General features: G+C 33.1%; 1 protein-coding gene across 2 annotated transcripts in view; it reads left to right on the top strand.

Annotated features, from left to right (window-relative positions):
• Window positions 1-398: 398 nt before the first annotated feature.
• The window catches only part of LOC131676398 (protein singed), a 93,341-nt gene continuing 86,348 nt past the window's right edge, over window positions 399-7,391 (top strand). The window contains exon 1 of one of the 2 annotated variants that reach the window (XM_058955470.1): window positions 399-988. The gene's annotated coding sequence lies outside the window, so the exon portion shown is untranslated. The remainder of the gene's footprint in view (window positions 989-7,391) is intronic. The other variant, XM_058955491.1, reaches the window with a different exon arrangement.

The following is a 7,391-nucleotide window of genomic DNA, read 5'->3' as shown; positions in this document are numbered from 1 at the left end:
GAGTAGCGACAAAGATAATGGGTTCTGCTATATCGCCGTTCGTTTTGCATCATTTCTTTCCGCTTGAACTTGCCCGATTGCAGCCGGTCGGTGTGGTGGTGACCCATGCGAAGACGAATGGTTGCATCTCACGTTCACAAAGGTTCCATTTCCCGGACACGATCGCTGAGAAGCCTATGTCGCGCTCTTCGACTACGCTCTGATCTATCGCACGGTACATACAGTAAACTCTCACACCGGTGCTTCTTCGCCGCTCATCTTCCGGCCAAGCATAAAATTTCTATTCCATTTCTTTGCTCACGGCGCTCACTGTCGCTCGTACTTCTCCAGTCGCTCTGGACAATGAACCATGTTAAATATATCTACAGTTTTTAAACATCAAGCAATATTATTTTTGCCCTGGCGGCGTTACAACATTTTTTCTAGACTAGCTTCATTCCAACTCTGTCCGTGAAGTTGTGCACATCGTTTTTACGCAGTGTCGTTGTTGACCGGGTCCTTTGTCAGTTCTTTATCAAATTAGTGAAGCAGCAATTGCGTTTGCGAATTGCAGAGTGAATTTATTTGCAGATCTGTAATTTCCACCGCAAGTCAAAGAAAGTTTCATAGATCCCACTAGTGTGGTATTAACAAAATTCCTATAAAAACAAGTTGACGTGAAATTGTTACTCCAAAGTGATTGTTCAGTTCGATGGTGTGGAAAAGGCAAGAAGAAATCGGAAAATATTTTTAATATTTTTATAAAGCGCCGTAAATTGAATATTATACAGTGTGTATAAGAAATTTGTTTAAATTGTGCTACTAAACGGAAAAAAATCCTGTTGAAGAGAGATCAAGAAACGGAATATTTACACGAACAACCGCAAAGCGAAAGAGCTGCAAAAAGTGATCGACATCATTCCATCTGCAGAAGAGGTTTTAGTCCAGACGGCTAACTGCACAGACAGAGCGTAAAAGCTATAGACAAAAGTTCCTTTAGGGAAAACCGGTAAGTGAAAGAAATACATGTGCATTAGAGAACAAAGTTGTACTCTTCAAATATTCGATGACATCTATTATTGCTGGCTGTTTCATGACCGTATTTGGCCAATGGAATCGTGCTGGTTGCAATTATTGAGAAATCCATTATGGGTTTCTTCTTTTTCCTTCAATATGGTTTTAAGCTAATTTTTAAATTGAGCTAGTCGTTCTTGTACTAAAATGTATTTTTTCCTTGTAATAAAGAACGGGTTTTAAAAAGGTCTTTTATAATTGATAAACTCTGTCACGTTGACCTGATCAGTTATAAGTTTATTTTTATGTTTATTACATTGCCTTAAGTTTATTGTAAAGACTATTATAATAAACTTAGGGCACTGAAGAAATCTAACCGTATGTGATGAGATTAGGAATTTAACACAGATCGGTTAGGTATCAATCGAGTATCGCTATTCCTTACAACGTTTTTGTCCAGCATTTACAAAGTGTTCAATACATTTGCAAAAGCTTATTTTTATATTATTTATTAACTAAATTAGTTATGGAATTCGCGTTTCAACACTCTCTCATCTGAATCCAACACTAACTTAGTTAATGGACTAAGCTAGCGCCGGATTGACGCTAGCTCATAAAAACGGAGACACAATCCGGCGCTAGCTTAGTCCGTTAACTAAGTTAGTGTCGGATTCTGCTGAGACGAAGTCAAAACGCAAATTCCATAACTAATTTAGTTATAGGTTTTGTACTCTTCGCGCGCAAAATTGGTTTTAAACAATTTTCTCTTTAATGGAGAAAAATAGTTTTCACCAAAATTGTTCTTCACTAAGGAGAAATATAGCATAGTGTATTTATTGTCGTCAAGCAGATCTAGACTGCATAAAGTGATATTACAATATTTATATATGAGTCATTACAGGTCAGTTTTACTACCAAAATTTTTAAAATTTTGTCCTGCATTCGTTAGCGAAAAATAATTCACAGATTTTTTGTTTTGGCTGAAAATGATATTTCAAGTTATGTGTTTTTGATCTTTTAAGTTTTATGAAATTAAACATTTTTGAATCACTGATAATTTGGCTCCATAACAAATGCCTACTATGTATAAATTTTTCGGGCTATCGGTCAAGCAGTTTGGGAGTCCATAAATCATATACATACAAACATTGACTTTTATATATAGAAGATAGATAGATAGATAGATAGATAGATAGATAGATAGATAGATAGATAGATAGATAGATTATGCTGCAATATTCCAGAACTAATCTTGCGTAGGCATAAGATAATGATTTATTTATCTAAGAGTCTTTAAAATTATAGCTGAAGAGATTCAAATTTAATTTAAATATTTCAATATATGATTTTGAATATAAATGTTAATGTAAAGTTTGTGATATTTCGGAACCACCTAAGAACATGTCATATGTATCACAAAGATCACCTCGAATTTACCTCGAAGTAATCGGAGTGATATAGAAATGTTACCTCTGCACGGAGAGATAGATAGATGCTAAAATGTACCCAGATTCTGTCATTATCTATTTACAAATCATATTAAGGCTTAATAATAGCAGAAATAAAAAGTTTTGGTCATGACTTTGGTTGCTTTAAAAAAGTTTAGTATCATATTATTGGTTAAAGCTGATAAAATATATTCATTTGAACTGGTTTCGACCACCTTTTTCATATTATTGGACTACAGTAAGTAGGCTAGGATAATGTTAAAGAGCAACTGATGATATAAAATTAGGTCCCATCTCTGCGAGGGGATCTCTAATTTTTATCAAAGTAACTTTTTGTAGTTTTTAGGAAAAAGTAATTTTAGAGCTATAAAGGGTGAAACGTCCAAAAATTGGTCAAACTTGATTAAGTGAATACAGATTATGTTTTTATGTAAATGAACAAACTATTTTCTTTTTTTTTTGAAATTCACTGAATAAAAAAGTTTAGTGAATACAAAAAATGACCAAAACCCTAGCGTGTTTAGAGGGTTTTTGTTCTTGGGTACGATTTGCACATTGTTGGAGGTATACTATTTCTGAGCTAATTTTTCGTTGTGACAAGAAGCTACGCCGGTTCAACACGTAACAACTATGTTACGTGACCGAATTATTCTGATGGGTAGTGCTATTTATCACAAAAATTCCAATCCATGTATACAAAGTGTCTGCCAAACCAAGTATTTTTTCGAAAACGTTGATAAAATTTTCTGCTTCAACTTTTCTTGATCCTTTCCTTTTCCCTGTAAGCCTCTAGACCCAGAAGTCCTCATTACAGCTCATTACTTAACAGAAATAATGTGTTGTGGCCACTTTCTGCTACTTTGCCAAGTCCGCGTGGGAGCAGGGATTGGGGAATATAAAAAGAAAGGAAAAGTTCTGAATGTAATTGCATCATGTGGAAGCTAGAAATTTAAACGTATTTTTAAAATTCATACTATTCGACCTAAAAACACACAATTTTCTTTTCGAATGCGATAAAAAAGGTAGAAAAAATTGCAGCTTTGTAGTTTTTAATGCTAACATACTTTTTAGATATTTGAAAAATTTCAGTGCATGTTTTTTTTGAAAAATTTCATTACATGTTTTTTTTGCATATTTTTTGCATATTTGCAACTCATTTTCGGATTGTGAAGGTTGTACAAATACGATGTTTTCACAATCTATTCACATGTTTTATTTGAGGTTCAACTTAGAATGCCATAAAAAGCGACAATCTTTGAAAACGAAAAAGCAGTTTTTTCGATATGCTTTACAATTTAGATATTTTTTTAAATTTCGGCCAATTTTCTAAAATACTTTAAAAAAAATTAAAATCGTAAAACTTTCCTTTAAAAATGCGCCTGAGAAATATTTTCCTAGAAATTTATCCTACAATTTCTTAGGAGGGCATGGTCGCGAATATTTCGATTCATTCCTATAATTTTCTACAGACAATCCAATATTTTTCCTAACTCAGGGAACTGTTTAGTGCTAATTTTGAAAAGTAGAGAAAAATCTGATAAGAAATCGTTGAGAAACTGTTATTATTTTTTGTATTGCTAGTCTCTTTGAAACAATCGATAATGAATATTGAGGCTCTCTACACATACTTCAGCAAGACATTTGAGCGACCGAAAATAAAAGTCGCAAGGATAGAACACGCTTCGCAAAACCCGGTTCAAACATATTAGAATATCAAAATCGGAAATAAACTTCAAGTACAAAAATCGGACAGAAATCTTTCAGCATAAGAATCGCTTAAAAAGTTCTCCCCGTGAACCTCGGCAAGGATGAACCTCCAGTATCAAAATCGTTTAAAAATGAATAAATTGTTCGTAGGATACATATCTTGTTCAAGATTAAAAGTCGGCTATCAAAAACTCTTTTGTAAGTATCGGATATATTCTTTTCCGGGTCTTTTGCTGAAGGTTTTTTTTATCTGACTCTTACAAAATAATGTCCCAGTCTGATTTTTATGCTTGAAGTTTATATCCGGTTTTTATATTCTAGTATATTCGAAACGGGTTTTAAGAAGTATGTTCTGTCCTTGCGACTTTTATTTTCGGTCGCTCATTTGATAGTATTGACATATTCTTACAATTATTTAAATTGCAAAAATTGAGAATTCACACTCAATTCAGTTCTGCAATTTCTGCACAGCCAACTAGTCAACATATTTTGGGAATTAAATTTCCTTTTCAAATCAGCTTTTCAGCAATTTATTTTCAATATCAAAAAAACTTCACCCTTAATAAAATCTCCGCTAAAGATTGGTTTTGCTGAGTGCTTGGCAAAAAATACTTAGATTCGTAAGATGCATTAAGTGCGTGGAATCAGATCTCCAGAAACGGCTCGAATATTATTTAATTAAGCGACAAAGATTCAACGAGAAAAAATTGTATTCTATTTAAATCATCTCACGGGTCTCTCAAGGCTCTCGTCTGAACTCTTTTCTGTTCATTTCGTTTATAAACGGCACCAAGTCTTTATATAAAAAAAACTAGTTCATGCCGACGATATGAAGCTCTTTTTAAAAAAGGAACAATGAAGACATCAAAGAAGACTTACATATTTGCAACCTTTGGTGTGACAGAAATAGGGATCGTAACTTAAAAATGTAATATAATAACTTTCTGAGGGAAGCGAACTTTACCAGATTTTCCAATCGCTATAGAAAATCGGCTATTAAGAAGTTATTTTTATTTTTTTTTTTAAACCTTTATCCACCATTATAATAGAATCATCAACAGAGCAACTAAAATGCTTAGTAGACCCTAACAAAAATTTCCCTTTTTCGGATTTCTGTGATTTGATTTTGGCTCTAGAAGCCCCATGTTAAATATGTGTGAAAATAATATATGGTCATGGAAACAGTAAATTGCGGCAAAAATGCCAGTGTCCTTTTGTGTATCCCAAAATCTTCAGGTATATAGTTTAAAGAAGATTGTAAATTGATCCGATTTTGTTTGTAAAAAATATTGTAATTGTTGTTGCCTCTCTTTCTTGCACATGCTAAGAATAGAATATTTTTAAAAATCATTAAAAATTTTGTCTGAAATTTCGATATTGAAATGAACATTGTACAATACGTAAGACGTAATAACAATTTTAGTGATTAAATTTGGTTTGAAATTATTTTGAGTTTAAAACTAATATAAAATTGAGACAAATTTAAAATTTCTCAATAAGTTGAAAATTTTGAAATTTGGGGGGGGGGGGGCGATTCCCAGGTGGATCCGCCTCTGGTTGTTAATGATTAATTCGGTGGAATAAACGTTCGAAAAAAGATTCTGCTGGCGAGATCACAGATCCCATATTATTTTTAGAAGTAATTATGGAGAAATAACTCTTCAACCAAATATAAAGAGAGGCTTGTAGTCCAATACATACAACTTGTTGAAAACATGAATCAATATATTTTTCAAAGTTTCGGTTGACATATATTTGCATGATTTATTGATTTAAAATTGACATCCGAAATCATCCAGAACCAATTTTTTGAATGAATCCGTCGGTCACCCTTCTGTAAAACGGCAACATATGTTATATTTCATTTGACCAGCACACCTGCCATCGTCTGGTATATTTTTTCGATGTTGTCCGTTTACAATATGTCATTTTCTGCCAGTTAATGGGGATTGGAGATATAAAATAGAAAAGCTTATCGTTTCCATTAATACCGAAACAGTCTTGCTAATGCTTTGACAGTACAGTGAATCTGTTATTACACCTCCGAAGATTGCAGCACCAACTATTTTCAATCACCTTTCGTGCACGAATTAATTCGGTTTAAATACTTTTGTGTCTCCTACTATAAATCCCATAAATTTTCTCAAGAGTTATAAATAATCTTTACTGGCAAACTATTAGTTAGTTACGAAGATGCGTTCCCTCTCATCAGAACTAACCTAGCGCCGGATTGACGCTAGCTTTAAAAACCAAGACACAACTAGTGTTCATGGGCAAACAATTTGCCATGCGTAGTGTTCCGTAAGAAAATACATTTTGTTACAGCTCATGATACCGATAAAATGTAAACATGGTTCGGCTTAGCAAGTTAATGCAATATCCACTATACTATATTTCTTGTTAAGGAGAAAGTTTGGGTGAGAACCAATATTTCCTCCTAAGGAAAATTCGTTGAAATCACGTTTGAAAGTAAAGGACACAAAAACCTATTACTCCTTAACAGCGCGCAAGCTTTCTTTCATCAGAATCCGGCACAAACTTAGTGCCAGAACTAAACTAGCGCCGGGTGTGAATATTTCCGGATAAACTATTAACATACGTTGTATTATGTGCTCAAACACTCAATAGTTCATAATGTTATGGAAAATTTTTTTAAAAAGAATAGTTATTTTGTTAATTAGTTGGCCATCGTAAAACAAGCTAATTTTCGTATTTCAATTAATCAATTTTTTTGTTGTTTCTAGCACACAATAAAGTTGACAATACGCACAACATTTCCAATGATACCAAAGTGTTTTCAAGTGAGGAAAATGAAAAGTAAAAAAAAATCTACTGCGCTTGATTATCATTTTCAACGAAAATTTGGTTCAACCACATTTTAATTAGAAGTAAAAGATAGGTTAAACGCTTTTTGCCTTTCTCATATAGAAAGGTTTTTTGGGTAAATTTTTGATGTATAATCTTTCTCCGTGTAGATGTAGTCAGTTGAACTGATGTTTAGTTGATTTTAAAAATAATTTCATTTTAAATTACTCCAATATCCAATTAAAGATTATGGTAAGATTTTAATAAGGCATTCTCACATATTTTATAAAAAAAAAATAACATCTTAGTATGTTAATACACGTGTAATGCCCGATTGCACCTACCTTCTTAATAGGCAAATTCAAGCTACTGCACTGTTCCCATCATACAGGCATGACATGCGTGTGATTTGTACCGTTTTGCAGAGTCGGATAAAAC

This window comes from Topomyia yanbarensis, chromosome 1, assembly GCF_030247195.1.
Source record: "Topomyia yanbarensis strain Yona2022 chromosome 1, ASM3024719v1, whole genome shotgun sequence".
NCBI classification, from domain to species: Eukaryota; Metazoa; Arthropoda; class Insecta; order Diptera; family Culicidae; genus Topomyia; species Topomyia yanbarensis.
The sequence above is the reverse complement of the archived record's forward strand: the minus strand, read 5'-3'. Positions and strand labels throughout refer to the sequence as shown.